Source organism: Apteryx mantelli, chromosome 16 (assembly GCF_036417845.1).
Source record: "Apteryx mantelli isolate bAptMan1 chromosome 16, bAptMan1.hap1, whole genome shotgun sequence".
In the NCBI taxonomy this organism is placed as follows: domain Eukaryota; kingdom Metazoa; phylum Chordata; class Aves; order Apterygiformes; family Apterygidae; genus Apteryx; species Apteryx mantelli.
In genome coordinates, this window is record NC_089993.1 from 5,765,945 (window position 1) to 5,785,091 (window position 19,147).

Below are 19,147 nucleotides of genomic sequence, written 5' to 3' on the forward strand. Positions count from 1 at the left end.
GCTTAATGCTTTTGAAAGTCAAATTAAAGGTTTCTTTCATTTAAGTTGTATAGCTGGATAAGATTAAACAAAGTGCCCTACTTGCACATACCAATCTTTTTGAAATGGTTTTTTGATCATCTTCATGCATATCTAAAATACACCTCCAATTTCTTTTAAGGATCCCAGCTTATTCAGCTTTTACCATAATGGTTCATTAGCCTCCTAGGCTTTTTCTTTCTAAAAAGAGTTGCAGTCAATTTCCCATCTCTTCAGTTTTACATTAAATTGCTTCAATTTCCTAAATTTAGTAAGGGGAGAGAGCAAACAAGAACCATGGGAAGAAGGGTTATTAAGTGTGGATGCATCTTCCCTGCTTCTCAGCATAGTTCCAGTGTTGCAAAGTTTTTGCCCTGGCTGCAATTCTGCTAAATTTATCTTGTATTCCAATTCTTAGAGAATGCTTTAAGTATATATTACTAATAGCACTTCTTGTAGGTACACATTTGTTTTGAGATCAGTGGGGCTTTATATGTGGATAGAGCCTTGGACATAGGCCTTCACCTCACTGGAGCAGGTTATAGAGTGCAACTTAAATCTCCGAAAAGCCAGTAGTTATTCATTCACATACTTCTGCTGAATGTCTATAGCTAAAATAAAAAATATATGTCTTCTGTAGCATATATAGTATCAGAACATGCTTTTTTGCTCTTTGTGCTGTGTCTTGTTTTGGCTCTGGTTGCAGAAAGAGCAGATTTTAACTTCTTTGAACCACTTTTGTAACCAAACTGAGATTTCTATGTGCAAGAGAGCAAACCCTCCATCCTCAGAAAATTCAAGTGAGCAATAGCAGCCCGCGGTGCTAAACTTCCCCTTTGGTTTCAAACGGATGAAGTTCTGTCTTGTCTCAAGGCTTCTCCTGACCTGGTCTCAACTAATGATCAGGTTGTCATACTCTGTGGAGCATTTGATGTTTCTCTCCACACGTCACTGTATAGAAATGTGGTACAACTTATAAAGTCATTTTACAGAGGTTCAGTGTCTTTTTTGGATGTGTATTTACTATTTATGTGTACAATTTTACCGTTATGATATCACTATCTAGGAGCTTGGTTATTTTGCAAGAAATTTCGGAAAAATTCTTGTGTGGTAAGTGAGAACCACAAGGTTCCACTGACGTTAGCTAGCTGACCAAAGGAAGGACAGCAAGATTACTTTTTTTCAAAAACTGATTTCTTCAATTTTAATGAGTTTTTCAGTAACACGGCAGGATGATGGATTGTTTAAAAAAAAATCTACCTGCTTCTGCAGAATAACCTTATGCAAATATAACATATGTAAAAACAATGAGAATGTACTGGGATAAAACTGACCTCTTAATTAACCTCTTCCATAAAATCTGATCGTAACCTTGGTCTGGAAAATTTTAATACCGTTTTAGCATTATACTCAAGTGTAGTGTAATGAAAAGCCTAGTTTGTTCCCTCAAACTTATATTTAATCTTTTTAATACTTTCCTGGTAACTATATTTGTAATCTAACAAGCAGCTTTAGGTGACAGGACTCTTGCACTCTTGCAGTAACCACCAACGTGTACCTCTGAGAGGTACAGGACATTATACATGCCCTACTGATTGCAGGATCTGGGCTCTTAAATATAATTTTCAATGTGAGAAACAAGACCAAATACTAGTTACATGATAATACAAACTATAGGGGAAGAAAGTGGTAAATTGTTTGGAGGGGTTATGTCATGTTTTCTGTGTTTCGTAGTACACAGTGCTTTCCTAACAAACCCTTCCGTGGCAGCACAAAATAATTTACTTGTCGCATATCGCATCACGGGACGCTGGCTGCTGAGATCGGGATTAATTTTTTTCTTGTAGCCTGAGGCGTTGCTAGAAGGAGGTTTGCGCTCTGCTGAAGTAGACCAGTTAATTAATGGTAGCCTGTTGTATTTCACTGTTTCTGTCTCAGCCTTGTGAAAAACTGAGTTCAATTTGCAGTGAATTCTCCAAGATCTTCACAGTAATGTTTTAGTTTGTAAAGGGGTGGGGATACATATTGAAGTTATAACCTGGTTCAGAAGCTGTATTTGAGCTATTGGTACTATTCAAGGGAAAAAGAGTGATTAGTGGATGCTACATTAAGTTTCAGGTTACCTTAGTTACAGTCCACTTGAAAATACGATTTTAGGTTTCAAATACTAACTTTTGTCATGTGCTCCAGAGTTGCATATCTTTCTCTGTCACAGTAATCATCACCTTGCTCTTAATCAGCATTACTATTTCCAATTCTCTGAAGCAGGATGCCGTTCTGAGAAGCGTGCTATGAGCATGTAATAAAGAAGCGTTCTCTCTTTCAAAATCTTTTGAGCAGCTGAGAAGATGAGACCCCAGAGGTGGGTAGGGTTGAGAGGCAGGAAGCGCGGGAATGCTGAGCAATGGTATTAGTGCACTGGCGCAACCTCCACTAGTAGGAGAGCGACTTCTTTGTGTGTTTTGTGTTGGAGGTATTATGGCTGCAATTTGAAAGAGGTCAAAAAGTCCAATTTCCAATTTTTCAAATCTTCCTTCTGTATCCTAGTAGGCAGCATGCAGAAAATGCGTGTTCCTCTGTACGTTTTCTTTTGAGACCATACCCAGCAAGACACAGAAGTTGACATTAGCTATTGGCACAGCAGAGTTTCACATCTCCTTAATGAACGGAAATGAAGCACTGGGTGAGGGTCAGCCAAAAATAAAGGCTTTTGGTTGTTGCTTGTTGTCATAACACAGAGCTAGATGTAGAAAACTTTATTTTTTAAAATAAGTTAATTCTGTAGCAAATTTGATGCTTTCCAAGTAGCTGATATAAAGGATATAGCAAATACAGCATTGAATAATCCCATGGCATCTTTTTGGATGAAGGAAGTTGGACAAGAAGTTGGGAGAAAATGCAATAATATGCTAATATATGAATAACAGTTGACATTTTTGTGCTACTTCTGAGAAATGCTGTCCATGCTCAGGTTTTTCATTATCTAGAATCATAGGAGGAAGCTCTTCATTGGTTTTAATTTATATCTCCTGAGTACACTTTGATTTTTGTCTAACTGGTACATCATATTACATAAAGCTGATGTTCCTCAGTGTGATGAGTTAGGGAGTGTCTATGTCCTGGCCAGAATTCAGGTGGATCTTACAAAACGAGTCTTTCATTGAATACAGTTTGGTGTGTCACATCAGTCGTATGCTGATGGAGCAGGTTTATCCGAGGTTGGGGCCAGTGAGGTCGCTAGTGATTTCCAACATGTTAGGACCCAGTGAGAGAACTGGATGATCGTCTACTAGCTGCGTCCCTTTTTCTTTAACATTTCTGCTGGGATTAGGATTTGAGAAGTATCCAAACAGGAGAATAAGGAGGTCACATTCTTACTGACAGATTGGGAAAGGAGGAAGGAAGGAACTTGAAGTGAGCCAGGGGGAGGCAAAAAAAACTTTTTTTTCCTAGGAAAGGGGCCTTTTTTTTTTTTTTTTTAACTGTAAGACTAATTAAGACAGTAGGAATCTGCAGTTGAGAAAAGAGAGACTGGAAATAGGAGACTCTACGTGTAGGCAAGGCGATTCTGGACACCTAACCCATGCTCAAACTGAGCACGAGTTATGGTCAAAATTATGAAGAAATTTGAGGCCGAGAAGGACGTTCAGTGTGCAGCTGAGATCTCGGCTTTTGTGGGAGCAGCTTAAGCACAGACTCTTGGAAAGCCTGCACGCCTGCCGCAGCCGCCCCGCGTGTTCTTGCGGGGCTCGGCGATGGCGCGGTGCAGCGCGATGTCGGCGGCTGCAGGAGACGCAGCCCAGGGCAGCGCGTGGCTGCGTCCGCCGGCCGGAAACCTGCCGGCGCTGCGCGGGCTGCTGCCGCCCGCCGGGCAGGCAGGCAGGCAGGCACTGCTTAGCTGGGGCCTCCTAAATATGCTATCACGCCCAACGTGGCTACAAAAACAGCGTGAAGAATGTTTACTCTTAACTTCTCCTTTCCTGCTGCGTCGTTTTGTGTAATTCGTATCCTGTCAGTTCAAGGGCTGCAACGGGGAAATTTGCAAGGCAATAAACCATCCAGTTTTATTTTAGTTTCACAAAGTGAATTCTTGAAAGGACGTATTTGCATAATGCATTTTGGGTTGTTTTAAGATAAAAACACAATTAAACAGGAAATATAATTATCCTAGAAAAAGAGAGCAAGAGGCTTTTGAGTTGGGAGCAGAGCTATTTGCAGGAAGTCTGTTGTGAGATCCAACATCAAATTTACTTGTGCTTATGAGAGTTAAATAACTTTCTCATCTCAAAGATATATTTGCAATGTAAATTATAAGATATGTATGAAAGGCAGCAGATCTAAACAAGGAGGCACAGTCTTTGCTTGCTCTCATGTGTTATTTATTTCATGCAGGTATAAGAAGATTTTATTTTTTTTAAGGGTGCAAAAAGTGCTACAGGATTATGAGAGAAAAGCCTAGCAAAGCATGGCAATCTGATAAAATCTAGATAAACGAATAGCTGCTGGTTCTTCCCAGCTGATCTAAATTGCTGTTGGAAACTGAGCCATAATTTTAAATAATCAAGAAACCCTTCCTATCTGGCATGTTTCAATGTCATAATTCAGTGTGGCTTGCAATAACTGATCCTTTAGTCTCTTGGCCTTCATGTGGTGATGGGAGGTGACACAAAATAATACAAATAAAAATAAAAAACGGGAGCAAGACTTTTCCCTAGTTTTTAGGGGGTAAGAGATCCCAAGGAATCAGTGATACCACAGACCAAAATCAGCATTTGAGCAAAGAAGAAACGCAGTAGCTGTAGGTTTTTGGATCTTGACAGCACTGTGACAAAAAGATGCGTGTGAATTGGAGAGTGCACTCGGAGCTATTGAGTTTAAATTGATAAAATTAAGGCAATGGTGCTTAAATAGTGGAGGACTGCACTGGGGTGGAGCGAGCAGCTTATGGGCTCTCACCGCCTTCTACAGCAGATTCCTTCGTCTGCTTTGAAAAAAGTTAAAGCTCCAGGAACCCCAAAATAAAGAAGATCTTTCTATTATCCTATCTCCTAGTTTTACACAAGTAATTTTGGAGGACTTTTTGTTTGTACTGTGTAGCAAAGTGCCACACTATGAGGAAGAGATTAAATTTTGAAAAACCTCCTGTTTTGCAGTGTTTTATTTCTGTAACATGTCTAACCTTGATTTTTCATTACTTAGTAGATTCGGGTTCTAACCTGGATAGGAAATGCAAGCTGTTTTAACATGGGAAGTGTAAAAGTCTGTGAAGGTACGGGTCAAGCAAGCTAATATGTTAGCTTGATACTGAGGCTATCTTCTCTCCTTTTATGCCTATTTAAATTTATGTGTTTCTACATGATGTTATAGCTATTTGTGTATATTGCTGGGGGTGTGTACATTTTTATATATGCATATTAATGCTTCTCTGTGTCGACTAGGGAAGACAGAGATTGGAAAAGCGAACAGGCTTTCTGCAGCAATTCCTAACAAGAGCTACATATGGCCAACAACATAGTGTTCCTTTAGGTCAGCTGTTTATTTCTTTGCTTAGGAAGATTTCAACTATTTTCTTCTAATGATACAGTAAAATAGTACTGTAGTAAAATTCTGTCAGTTTTTAGCATCTCACAATGTGTTGTACATAAAAGCCTGGTTGCAAGATGAGAGCTGAACAAAGAAGAAAAGGATTTTGTCAAATATCTTGGTTCATTTTAAAAAGCTGTGCTTAAGAGCACCTGTTTGAAAGTACCTTTTGGCTGGGTGAGGAAAGAATCCACCATTCTGCATTCAGGTGGCACGAAATCACTTATCTAGGCAGGACAGCACAGCTGAATTGCTATTTTGGTCCCTTCGGAAGCAGAGTGAAATAGCACACCAAGAAGATTGTGCTGTTAGTCACATTTAAACCACTTGAGCAGCTCCGAATAAGTTACATTAATGCGGCTTCAGGGATACCTCAGGTCTGGATACCTGTCTAGAAATCTTCCACATTCTCATCATATAAATAAATGTGACATAAAGAAAAAAAAACAAAACACCATAGCCGACCTTCGGTTTTGGAAACACGAGCCTCCTGCCCACTAGCATAAGGCAGCTTCCTCCGGACACGGAAGAGCCTGCTTGCACTGTGGCTGGTTGCAGGTGTCCAAAGGCACCTCTGCATTACTCGTTTAAACAAGTTTGAATAAAAACTAACCATGAGCTTGTCACTTCTTCCTTCCCTTCCAAATCTGCCTCTTCATCCATTCCTTATTTTTAAAAGGTACATTCAGCAATTTGAAAATCATTTTGCTGCATGTGCTGTTAGTTGTAACCTCAAGCGTGCAACATCAGAAGTTGTAACCTCTTCTTCTCCTGCTGCCTGACCCCAGCAGGAACCGCAGGTTTGCGGTACTGATGGACAGGGCAGTGGGGACCTGTCTCGAGTCAGCGCAGGAGGATCCAGCACCATCCCTCTGCCCCAAAGTGGGGTCTCAGCGTAGTGCTTTAACGAGAGGGGAAAGTCAGGAGCCCTTCAATTGCTAGTTTTGCGGGATTATGGAGCGAGTCCCACGTGATGTGATGATTGTCCAGATTTACGTGCAGATCAAGACTTGAGTGTGAAGAAAAGCAGTTGCACAGACAACTCTTTGCCCGCGTGGAGCAATGAACAAGGCCTTGCAACAGATTGAACACGGCCATCTTTCTGTGCACGTGAACACTTCAGGATTGACCTGTATTTATTGCTGGCTGTGTAAATTCTCTTAATTAATCTGTGGTGTATTGGATTTGGGCTCTTGATGATTCTTTGAAAGTTCATAACAGATGCAGTTAGTTTAAAAATATATGTATATAGCAGTTTGCCTTGCCTTTACAGGAACTGGGGAAGTTGCATAACTTCTAAAGCTGAATGAAACCGCTGTGATCAGGTATGACTTCATATATGAACCCAGCCATAAGACTTTCCTGAATTAATTCTTCTTTGAACTAGATAATAGATATTTTAGGAAATCTTCTAGTCATTTCAAAGTCATCCTCCTAACTTACATGAATGAAGATGAACAAAGCAGCTGAATGAGACACATGGTTCAATCTTCTTCTCTGAAGCCCTAAAGAAGAGCTTGTATGTTGAAAGACTTGTCTGATTTTTAGCAAGTCTCTTAGCTTGTCTAAGGGAGATCCAGGTTTTAACCACAAAGTCTGTGTCATTATTTCACTTAGATTTTTGGTGTGAGACAAATTATTAGTTGTTACCTCTGTAATATAATGGAGGACTTGCGATGATCCAGGTGAATATTACATTCGATCCTCACAGTTTCAAAGTGTTTGACCCACAAAATAGCAAAAAATTGTATTTTGCAATCTATGAGATAATCGGAGTGTTTAGTGGGTTTTAAATACATTTATTTTAAAATAGTTTATCTGTGTTTTGGAAGGGAGTGAGGAAGAGATGACATAATTACAGCAATCAAATTCTTACCAGTAATGAATATATGTCATAATAAAGTAAAATTTTAACATATGTTTTATGATACTATCATATGGATTTATTTGAATCTTATAGATGTAAGATTTCTGTGTTTGGTTTATCAAAGTGTTGGAGATGGTGCTATATCTTTTTTAAATCTGCTTTGCCATTAGAAAAATTTATTTTTTTGCCAATAGTTGATGATACTCAATATCAGACTCTTTAGGCACAGATAACCCTTGGGCTGTTGTTCAAATTAACATTTAAATCCTATCTAAAGTTTAGTATACAAATGATCTTTTGGACTTCTGTTTTATCATGACATTTTCATATGCTTTGTATGTGTTCATGCTTAACCAAATTCTCCTTTGAAAGCTGTAAAGATTCAACTGAAGTTCATAATGTCTTTGGTTGAGGGTTTTTTTTTTTTTTTTTTTGAGTATTCATTTGAAAAGGTAATCAATATTTCCATGTTTTTCCTGGGAAAGGAATAAAACTAGCTACGTCACTGAATATTTCTCACTTTATCTTACTTTACTCTCACGATAATGAATTCATCATGTATATCAGACAAGAATGTTATTTCATACTGCACGATCAATATTAATTTCAAAATGTTTTCTCCCCAGCAAGAGTAGGGAGATCAATTCCTGTACGGCTGCCTGTTGTCGAGTGTTGATATGTCTTTGTTATTGTGTTGGAGGGAACTGAGACGCTATCAACAGCACCTGCATAAGCTGTCTCTTCTCACTTGAAGTTATTTCCTTAAGACAAATGAGGCTTTGGAAGAAATAAAACCTTGATCCATGTAGCATTTATAAGGATTGATATGCATAAAAAGTCATTTCAGAAATGATACCGTCACAAGCTAACAAAGTAGAAGCAACAGAATTTGTAGGTCAGTAACATCAGTAAGTTTGAGTGGCAGTGGAAATTTCTTGGGAATTCCTTCTATTAATAATGTATTTATCCTTTAAGTCAATTGGTTTTGCATAGCAAGACTTGTTTAATCAATTTTTCCAGTTGGAAGTATTGTTGGCAAATGGAAGCTCTTGAACTGCCGTTTTTCCAGATGTTCTTAATGTGATTTCAGCACCATGAGGAATATTAGGATTAATTTTCATCAGCTGGATGAGATTATTTCATTCATCAGAAATATTTTCATAACATTTATATTTATTTAGAGGGGCAGTTTTTTTCTTTTTTCTTATTACTTCTACTGTTTAGGAGAGCTCAAGAAAAATGTTACGCATTTTTGGGGAGTTGCCACTGCCGTTGGAAGAATGCTGTATAGGGATCGAGTTTTGAACTCCCGTAATAGTTAGAGCATAACGATGTCTTGGCGTGCTCATTATGATATATTTGGTTATTTTTGTACAGCTTGTAAGGCTTCACAGTTTTATGAAAAATGTGGTATCTGTAGGAATTCACTGTGCACAGTGAGCGTAAAGCATTAAACCCTGCATTTATTACCATATGTTGCAACTTGCAACTCACGGGTTTTATTTAGTCTCCTGTATTCTCTGCCTCTCCCCTTGAGGCGCTGGACTCATGACTTCTCAAAACCATGCAGAATTAGTGCTTGCTAGGCCAGTGCTACGTATCGTACCAACCAGTTGACCGAGAGGTGGTGTTTGGGAGGGGATCCCTGCGTCGGTGGTTTGATGGTTCACCGGTTGTGTTTGGATCCTGGCTGGCTTCCCCGTTCACGGCAAAGGCTCCAAACCGCTCACTGAGCAAGTTTCAGGACAGCGGAAATAATAACAGGCAATGTTAAAGGCAGTGTTAAAGGCACTACCCTCGTGCAGCCCTGTCGCGGGCGGAATTGTGTCTGAGCAAGCAGCAATTACACTTGTTGCATTTTTGGTTTCATGGTGTGCATAGAGTGCTGGAAAATTGCTTTATTTTCTTGGATCTTATTATGCTTGTCTTTTGCCTTAGAAATATCAAGATTTTTAGGTCTAGTTTATCTTTGCTATATCCTTTCAAGTATCAAGTATGAGTTCTTAAACTGTAACTACGGAGACTGAGACTTTTCAAGCAAGGTCATACTTTGCAACTATTGTTCAGCAGCTGGTATGCCAGGCAGATAGCAATAACTTGGCACCTGGATGCTGTAGTAATGGGATAAAATAAGAAACTAAATAGTATTGGAAAGAGAGGTTTACAGGTTTACAAAAAAACCAAAAAGCTTTCCCATTCAGACATAATTTAATCATTTCACTGGCTCTCCAATCACCAGAATAATGCCTGAATTTGTAAGTAACTTAACAAAATTGAAACAAATCGCCAAATTTTCATGTTTTCTTTAAAGCATGATACAGATCACTTTATACATACACGCACACACACACACACACAAATGAAAGGCTATCATTTTTTGCAAGTTACTGTTAGTGTTCTTGTATGTTTTTACTACAAGCAGCTTACATAATAGTTAGAATATATTACTATACAGGTTGTAAGCTTTTTGACATGTTCACTGTCTATCCTACCATACTTCCTTTAATGCTTTGAGGACAACATATTGTTAGTTATTTCTCCCTAAGAAGGTATTTTTAAAATGTGGTTTCTGCAAGGGTATTCATTACATTGATTCCTCTGAATAGCCTGTGATCTCTAATTTGTACAGAGAGCTTATTTAACTTGGCTCAAGGAAATTTCATTAAATTAAATGTCTATTTATGAGTGGCATCTCTGGATTTAGTGTAATCTGTCTTTTATCTGTAACATTAAAACAATTTTAAGGCTATTTTTTACTATGAGCTAGTGTCTGAAAAAGCTAATTGCAGAATGTGAAAATTTTACGTGTAATTAATATTTTGTCTATTCATGATTAAGCTGTGAAAAAGAAAGGGAAACGTTGCATTCATATAAAGTAAGGGAAAGCATTATATAGTTACTTAGTAAAATAACAGTGTTAATTTTAGTGTTTTTTGTTATTTTTGTTTGTAGTTTATTAGTGTTACTTATTTAGTGTTAATAATACTTAGTAAAATAACTATGACAGTATTATCAGACTTCATCTGCAAGGGCTGGAAAGCCTTAAACAGCCCTGCCAGTTGTTTAACACCAAGGACCTCTCCCTTGCCTCCATCCCCAAGTCAGGAAGTATCATAAAAGTCATAAATGCATTTGTTGTCGAAAGTGGATGTTCTCATTCGTTCCTCTCCTTCCATCTCATTTTCCTGCACCATTCCTCCTCTCCTGCAGATACTGTTTTTTTTTTCCAAAGATACATACTGATACTTACTGAACTGGAGTCTGAACCCTTATTCTCAAGTTGCATTTAGTTTTCAAAACTGCTGCTTTTGTTTCAGGCCTGAAGAAGACCTCGTGTGCCCACAGACTTCTATAATTCTCTGAACTCTACTAGTTAGTTTAAAACTGGAAATTATCTACATACAAATCTGGTTCAGTTCATGATCTATGTAAATACATAATTCTCAAAATTCTATAAATGCATGGAAATGAACTGTTTCATTAAATAATAATGTTAGATTTGTAATGGAAATGTTTGTGGAGTTCTGCGACATGTTTCCATTATGAGCATGTCATAAAAGCCATACAGGCTATAGATTGAATTTTCACTTCGGATGTTGTAAGAGTAGGCTTTGCTTAAAAGCAGGCTTTGCCTAAGGTATAGGACATTGCCAGTTAAATCATGATCAAAGCATTTTAATGATAAATTGTAAATTAAACAGCGAAAAACAGAATTCTGAGCTTCTGGTTACCAACTGGAAATAACAAAGAGAAATCTTGCGATGAAATTCCATCCATAACTTATCTCTTTGTCAGCAGTGCACATTAATTTGTTTCCATGGTTTTGCAGATAAGTTGCTTGTCTTGCTAAATAATTTGCTTTCATGCAGAAACCCTTGTCTATTTTTTGCTAAGTAAGTCTCTCTACAGTCATTAAAAATGCTCAAAAAGATTAAAATGAAATGTTTGTTAATAAAACATTAGATGGATACTGTATAAATAGACTTTTTGATGACAGAAAAGTGCTAATGTACTTGAAAAGATTTATTTAAAAATTCTGGTATGTATAAATTAACTTATCTTCATTTTAAATTATTTTTAATGATGAACGAGAAATTCATCTTTCATGAATCATGTGCACATATTTTCCCCCTGGAATTCCAATCCTTGTTCCGTTAAACTGTCCTTCCTACCTTCTTCCACTCCTACTGGTCCTTCATGGGAGACATTGGTTAGGTCTTTCTAGAAATACTTGACATGTCCAGTTTTTAAAAATATTATTAAAGGAGCATCTTCCTTATCAGTAATTTGGACTTTATGATTAGGGAAAATGCATCCAGAAAAAGTTATTTGTCATTTGATAACAATTTCAGTGTTACCTAACATTAAATAATTCTCGTTGTAATCCAAGAGAGTGTAAGTTCTTTTAGTTCTCCCCCCGCCGTGGCATATTGATTTGTAGGTCACTATTTGTTTTTAGCTACTGTTAGGTATTTTCTCAATAGAATTTGAGCAAAACACAGACTTGTAGACAACTTCTCAAGGGCCAGTTCAGAAAGCACAATAACGTGTAGACATCTTCTAAAAATTGCAAATATGGATCACTCTGTGGTCTCTTTTGAAGCTTGTCAAAACATCCTCTGTGAACAAACTTTTAGAGTATAGTATTTGTCTAAAGGCAACATAAAATTCACAACTCTCAATAATTCCAGAAGTTCTGAGTGTGTCAGTCTCTGAATAACTTTGATGTTAAGAAGGATGTAATTCATTTTGGCAACTCACAAAGTGATAATACATTTAAAAAGCAAGCAGAAATGATTGTATAAAAATAAATTATGATTTCTTCCATCATAAGAGCAGAATGTTTTCTTCGAAATTAAAAAGGGGGACAGAGAAAAAGAGAAAGTTCCTATAAGTAGGAAAAAAAAGAATTGGAGAACATTTCTGCTACTGGTCTTTCAATTTGCACGAAGTCCTGGCAATCAGTATGTATTGGATTTTTCAGGGGGGAAAAAAAAGGTTTTATTTTATTGAAAATTCTTTTATAAAATTGAAAAACAGCTGCTATTTCACTTTTCTAGAATGATCACTTTCAATCATTTGCTTAGCAAAACAATTTATTAAGCAATGAAGGATAACCAACCATAAAGTTTAATTTGCCTTTTTTAATTGAGTTGTTAATTAGTACCCCTCCACAGTTGGTAACTCCTAACTTGCATTTGTTTGCTTCTGTATCCAAGACACTTTAAGGAACCTAATCTGTCTTAGTTATTCTAAGCAGACACTTCCATGAATCAAATCTATAGGTGATTATGTTCTAACTGTGCTGGGGCTTCTATGAGTGCATATTAATTATGTCAATGCTTAACGATCAGGCAAGAAATATGTGAATGCTGGCAATGATTGTTTAACAGAAACAAAACAAGCATCGTGAGCTCTCTGAAATTTTAAATCCTGTCGTCTCACTGAGGGTAGAAACTTAAGGTCACATTATCCTCCAAGAGCTCTGGCAAGGGCTTGGTTTGACGTTTTTGATGTATGAGCACTGCTGAGATCTTGTTATCCATAATAATAAATATCTGAGCAGCTACTTCATCCAGCTGCAAACAGATACTGTTCACAACTTTATTTTGCTGCAGTCTTAAATTGTACAAAATTTTACTACCAGCTAAGAATTCAGGCTCGGAGCTCTCCATTCCTGCCGCCAGGAACCTGGCAGAGTTAAATGCCCACGTTATCGGATCGTGCTGCTTGGTGGAATGGAAATGCCAAAGCAAGGGTTAAATGTTCCTGAGCTGCCTGTAAAATGTCATGTGCAGAGTGGAGCTGATTGTAGTATTCCCCTTGATTTCCAGGGTGCAGGACTAAGCCCTAAAATAGAGCTTATCCTTAAGAAACAAATTCGAACTTCTGCTTAGTATCTTTATTCTGAGTTTCTTTATTCAGTGTAGTCTTTTTGCCTTTTCTGTCTTACCTCACATATCAGAGAGACACCCAGAGAAATGGCTGGTGTAACAGGATGGATGATGATGCTATGCTAATTTAGTCATTTAAAACTGTACAGGTTAATTTAACAAAAAAGTATTCAGCAGCAGTTTGCAGCATTTGGGATTTTCTGTATTCATTTAAATACCTTTTGGTCTGTTCATAATAACCTCATATTTAAACAAAACAAATGGAAACAAAGGCCACTTAAAAAGATACCATGATCTTGAATTAATGAAATTTAAATAGCTGTGGTTATATAGCGTAGGGAAGTGTGGTTATATAGCGTTGGTTAACGTTGTCCAAAGGGAAAATTTGAGCCAGAACTTTGATCCACTGATTTTCTTCTTTACCCAAAGCAGTTCTTCAGGGGAAAGAAGCAGGGTATGGGACGGGTGCTGGAGAGATGGCATTTGATGCTCCTGCGCCTCTGAAAGACCTCGGACCCTTATCCAAACTTTCAGGCAATCCAAGGCAGCGGCTGATGACTAATTTACAGCAGCAGGCTGTAGTGGCGAGGGGTACGTACGCCAGGTAGGAATTAGTCGAGACACGCTGGTGAATTGTGAGAGACAGCCTGATTTATAGGCCAGATCTCAACTTTTTTAGTTGAAATTGTGCTGCCACTTGCATACAGGCCTTTTTGGATGCGCCTAGTGCGGGAGAATACAGAGTTTTAACCTTACAGTTATATAGTTCATATCTCTGGAGGGATTCTTTTTTTTTGTTTGTTTGTTTGTTTTTACAAAAATACCCGTGTACATACATGTGCAAAAGGCACATGGGCCCTCTGGAAATACGCTGCCTTCTTCCAAGCTTTCCATGTAGCTAGCCATGGTAATGGTAGCGACCACGTGGGAGCATTACCTGATTTTTAAGCATTCAAGAAATAGCCAGAACTCCCTTTGTGTTTAAGCAGCGATGGCTGCTAGTGTTGTGGTTTTGGATAGTTAATATAGGGAAGGTGCATGCTGAGGAAATGCTGAATCATTTGGCTGCTTATTTTAAATCCCTGGAAACAGATGGAAGAAAATGTTCAGAAATAAATTTGCTTTCTCCTTTTTAATAAAATTGGAAGCCTACATATTGACATGTTCACATTTGTAAGGTTACAATATTCTTGCAATACGCTGAAAGATGGAGCTGCTATTGTAGTGGATGATCACAGTATTACTGATTTCCGGAGGTGCTTTGTTATCGAGAGATTACTTTCCTGCGCAGCGAGCTTCGTCTCCTCGTTTTGACGTGTCCTGTTTCGTTTCCTTCTGGAATTTGCGCTCTGCTGCGGTCGGAGCCCCCCCGGCCCCTTCGTCCCGCCAGCGAGTCTCCGCGCAGCTGGGCGAGCGGCGCCTCACCTTCAGTGTTGCTACTCCGTAGATGCAGCTAACATGCACTGAGGCAAATAATAATAATTTTAATAATTTTAATAAATAGTTTTTAGATTCTATCCCAAATTGTTTTCTATCCCTTGGTTAGGGACATGTGTTGCTTTGTTTGAAAAATTTCCATCTTCAAGGGGCCTGTTTTGGCAGTGACTTTGCGGGAACGATGCTCAGGGCTCGTGGTCTAGATTTGGTGTCGTTGCAAGAATTGCTCCTCACTCAAAGCTACTTCACCAGATTTTTTCAGATTTTTGCATCATGGGCTTTGAAAGGTGAATCTTACATTTCCAAAAAGATCTCAGTTAATATTAAATACTGTTTGAGACAACAATATTTTGAAAATCCTTGATGTTAAAACGTGTCAAGGCGCCGCGGGCCGCAGCGGCGGGCAGCCTGGCTCGGGGCCGGGGGCCGGCGCCGAGGTGCGGGCTGCACGGGCGAGCGGGAGCAGCGAGCCGCGCGGCGGCGGGGAGCGCCGCGGGAGGCAAGCCGCTCGCCCACCGCTTGCATAAACTTTCCGGTGGCTGTTTATATTCAACATTGTGTCTGTCAGCCGGTGCCTCAACAACTTCATCAACACAGCTGGAGTTCAGGTGGAGGAATAATGCAATTCAGATCTGCGAAACGCGGTGGAGGCGCTGGCGTATTACCTCAGTCATGCTTCGTGTTTTCTTATTATGTCGACGTCCATACCGAGCGATTTGTTGTTACACTTGTCAGTTTTATGGCATAATTTTAGGTAAGCGTCATAACTTCCTACGGTACTGCCAGGTTCTTAAAAGTTTGCGTTACCTCCAACCTCGGTGGTTCTAGTGGTAGGAACGTTATGTGCACTCGGTGTCCTGGAGGCAGGCAGGAGGCTGTAACTCTATTAAGTTTTGGAATAGATAATGATAAGATACATGTTACTGGAGCTACGAGGAGGTTTCCGTAGTATTCAGGAACCTGTGTGATATATCCTGTCACAAAAAGTGATTTATAAATGCAACCATTTACGTTTCTTTAACCATGAAGAAAGTATTCACAATATTGACACAACACAAATCAAATCTCCTTCCTAGTTTCTTAGGGGCTTTTTTGTTGTTACTGTTTTTTACTTTTGTGAACGGGGGGTTGGTGTTTTGTTTTTTTATCTCTGTACAAATTTAATGAAGGATCCTGGTTAGCTCTTGTACCTGCCATGACTATAGATGTATGTATAGTTACCCGCAAGAATCTTTTAATAGGAAATAACCAGTAAGACTATTAAAAGCCTAATGAAAGCCTCATTCAGTTTCCTGTCAGTTTTCAGAGCCGTAAGTGGTTTCTAATTTGCCCAAGTTTGGAATAGCTTTGAAGAATTACAGTAACTAAGTGAAACACTCATTGGTTTTGCAATTTTCTGATAGCATCCCTTGTAATTTCTTGTAATGCATTTGTAGCTAAGTACAATGACAAATGTCAGGGCTCGTAGTGCTACTTTTACGCGCATCAGCACTAGGCTGGGAGGTGTAATGTCAACAGGAGCTGGTGTCACTGCTGCATGTTTTCCCCTTGGTGGTTATGTTAGGGGAAGAATCATTCTTCTTAGGTGGGGCAGAAGTGGAGAAGATGATTGCTTCCCAGTTTTTTTTTTTATTATTATTACTTTCAGGTTTTCTTTTATTTTGTAGAAATGCCAACAATAAAAAGTAGGCCTGAAAGGCATATTAAAAGTTTGGTTTGACATGAGCAAATGAATTCTTGGTATGCATTAGGTGTTTACCAAGACAAGCTACAGAGGCATAGTGCTTATTAGTTAAAGCAAAAATATATGTGCTTTTGAGTTGGCATTGTGTACCTTGCTTGCTTGAGTTACATCGCTGAATAATCATATGCAAGGGTAAACTACCATAACATAGTAATGAGATAATGCTGATCTACATTTGGCAAAAAAGCAAATGGGAAATTCAGCAAAAGTATAAACCAAATACAGTTTAGGAAATGCTTGAAAAATACATGAAATGCAGTTTATCTAACATAAATAAAATCAAGAATTGCTGTTGATTTCTATTACTCACCTGCAACATGCTTCGCCTGTTTTACAAAGCTCTGGCAATGTTAACACGATTGCGAGCAAAGTTTTATGAACGTAGGTGATTGCTGGAAACTGGTTTTGCTCTGCTCTGGCAGATGTGTTACTTGGATGGAAGCAATTACATTGATTTTAGTAGTAGCAAAAAAAGTAACGTATTCCTTTTCTTTTTTTGTAAAACTGTACTAACTTTATATAGTGACTGGTCAAAGCGAGAAACCTTAATTGAGCAAATGCCCAGCAGGTTTGCTCCGACTGGGTTAGTTAACGCTGCTCTGAACGACGGGTGCCTGAGAAAGACCTTGTGCAAGTTGGACTCCTCAGAGCCCCTGTTCATTCCCGGCCCCCGGAGCTGCTGCTGCTGCTTTTTATTCTCCCCTGGGCCTGTTTCCTGCTGAATGCTCGTGTAGTCACTCGTCACTGCTTTTCGACCGTTTTTAATGTGTCACGTCAGGAGCCCTAATGAGAACATGCTTATCTTGAGATTCACTTTCCTCACTCGTGTCATCTCCCAGTTTATCCCAGTCACCCCCCGCTTAAGACCTATGTGGAGATTACTGGGCTCAGATTTGTAAGTAATAAGACTGGCTAGATTAATTTTGATTTGAATAGACAGTTGAGTCTCATGTGACATAGTTCATATATGATATTGTAGCATAGTTCATTGTATTATGTTCTTAGTTCCTATGTGATATGTTTACTGTGAGAAAGTAATTTTACCAGTTAAGTAGAAAAGCGAGCAGCATTGCCATTTTCACAGCTAAGGCCTGGCTACTAAAAATTACAGAAAATACCGTTACTGTTTTACTTACAAAAAGCTAGGTGTTATTCAGCAGCATGAAAAGACAAGACTGTAAGAAGATGCACGCTTTGTTGCAGTTAGAGAAACATGCACCTGGGAAAAAAAAAAGAAAGGAATTCTTATGTGACCTTTACAAACATGTCAAATGTCACTCAGTGGCATCCTCACTGCTGCGGAGGAAGTCTCATCTCCTTAGTAATTCTCCTCCAAACTGTCAATTAAAAAAACAAACAAACAAACAAGCCCATTGCAAGCCTGCCTGATCAGAATTTGTTTCTGATTTATACTCTGTGCAGTCACATTGACTTGAGAGAATTTGCACAGTACTATGGGACAGCACATCTTAGCCCTATTATATCTACTCAAACAGCTAAAGAGCATTAATTTTGAATTTCAGGGGGGAAAAAAAGGTTTAATTTTTAGTTATCTATACAATTCATTAAATCTCTAATTAGTGAATTTACAATTATGAACTTTATTTCTGTATTGTAAGAAATGGAACAGAATTCTTCTGATGACTTCGAGGAAGGCTTTATTTTAGAGTGAGCAAAGTGCTTTATTTTTGTGTGAGCAAACTGCTTCTGTAACAAAGGTTTGAACCTTTTCTATACAGGACAGAACATAATGTTTGAACTAGACAGGTTGCATGTAATTGCCTGTAACTTAATATTCAGTCAAGTTTTCAACTGATTAAAATGCTTTTACAATTTGTAATACATTGTTCTATGCATGATGCAAATATATTATGCAAATTATGTCTAAAAGATTGCGATATGTCTGGATTCTTTAGACCCTTAAACATGTTATAGAAACTTAAAAGGGCCAAATTTAGAAGTCACATTTTTACATTTTCTAAGGCATGTTTAAACATGTCATGGTATGAGAAATGTTTGTTCTAACCACAGTTGTCCTCTTTTAACCTTTAAAACACATTGGTATAGATCTCTGTCAGTCAGGGTTCATTTTGCAGAAGTGTAGCTCTTTTTTAAATACCAGGACAAAGCAGGAGGTATGTGTGTTTAGTGATTAGATGGATTAAAAAAAAAAAAAAAGTCTGTGGAAAATCTTGTGCGTTTTAGTTTTCTAGCTAACAGCAGAAAGGTGGAGCTGTTATCAAGTTGCAGAAAGGAAAACAAACTGAAACAAAGCCATGGATAATGTCATGGTCATAGATCTTACTGGCTGGTAAAATTATTAGCCACTTCTTGATTCTTGATGAAACTGCTCATTTTAATCAGGTTTGATGTCAACAGGGCTGCATGTTTCTTGAGTGACACTTGCAACGAGGAGATTCTAAATTTTGGAATAAAATATAGAGGAATTGCTAGTGCTTCATTTCAACCAGACTCAGTAGTTATAGAGCTATAATTTAATTAATGCATTGAGTGTAAACCAGTAACTCCAAAATACGAGGGAAAAAAGAGGCGAGAAGTTGTTGGACCTCAGTTTGGGCTTCAGAACAATAATGCGCTATTGAC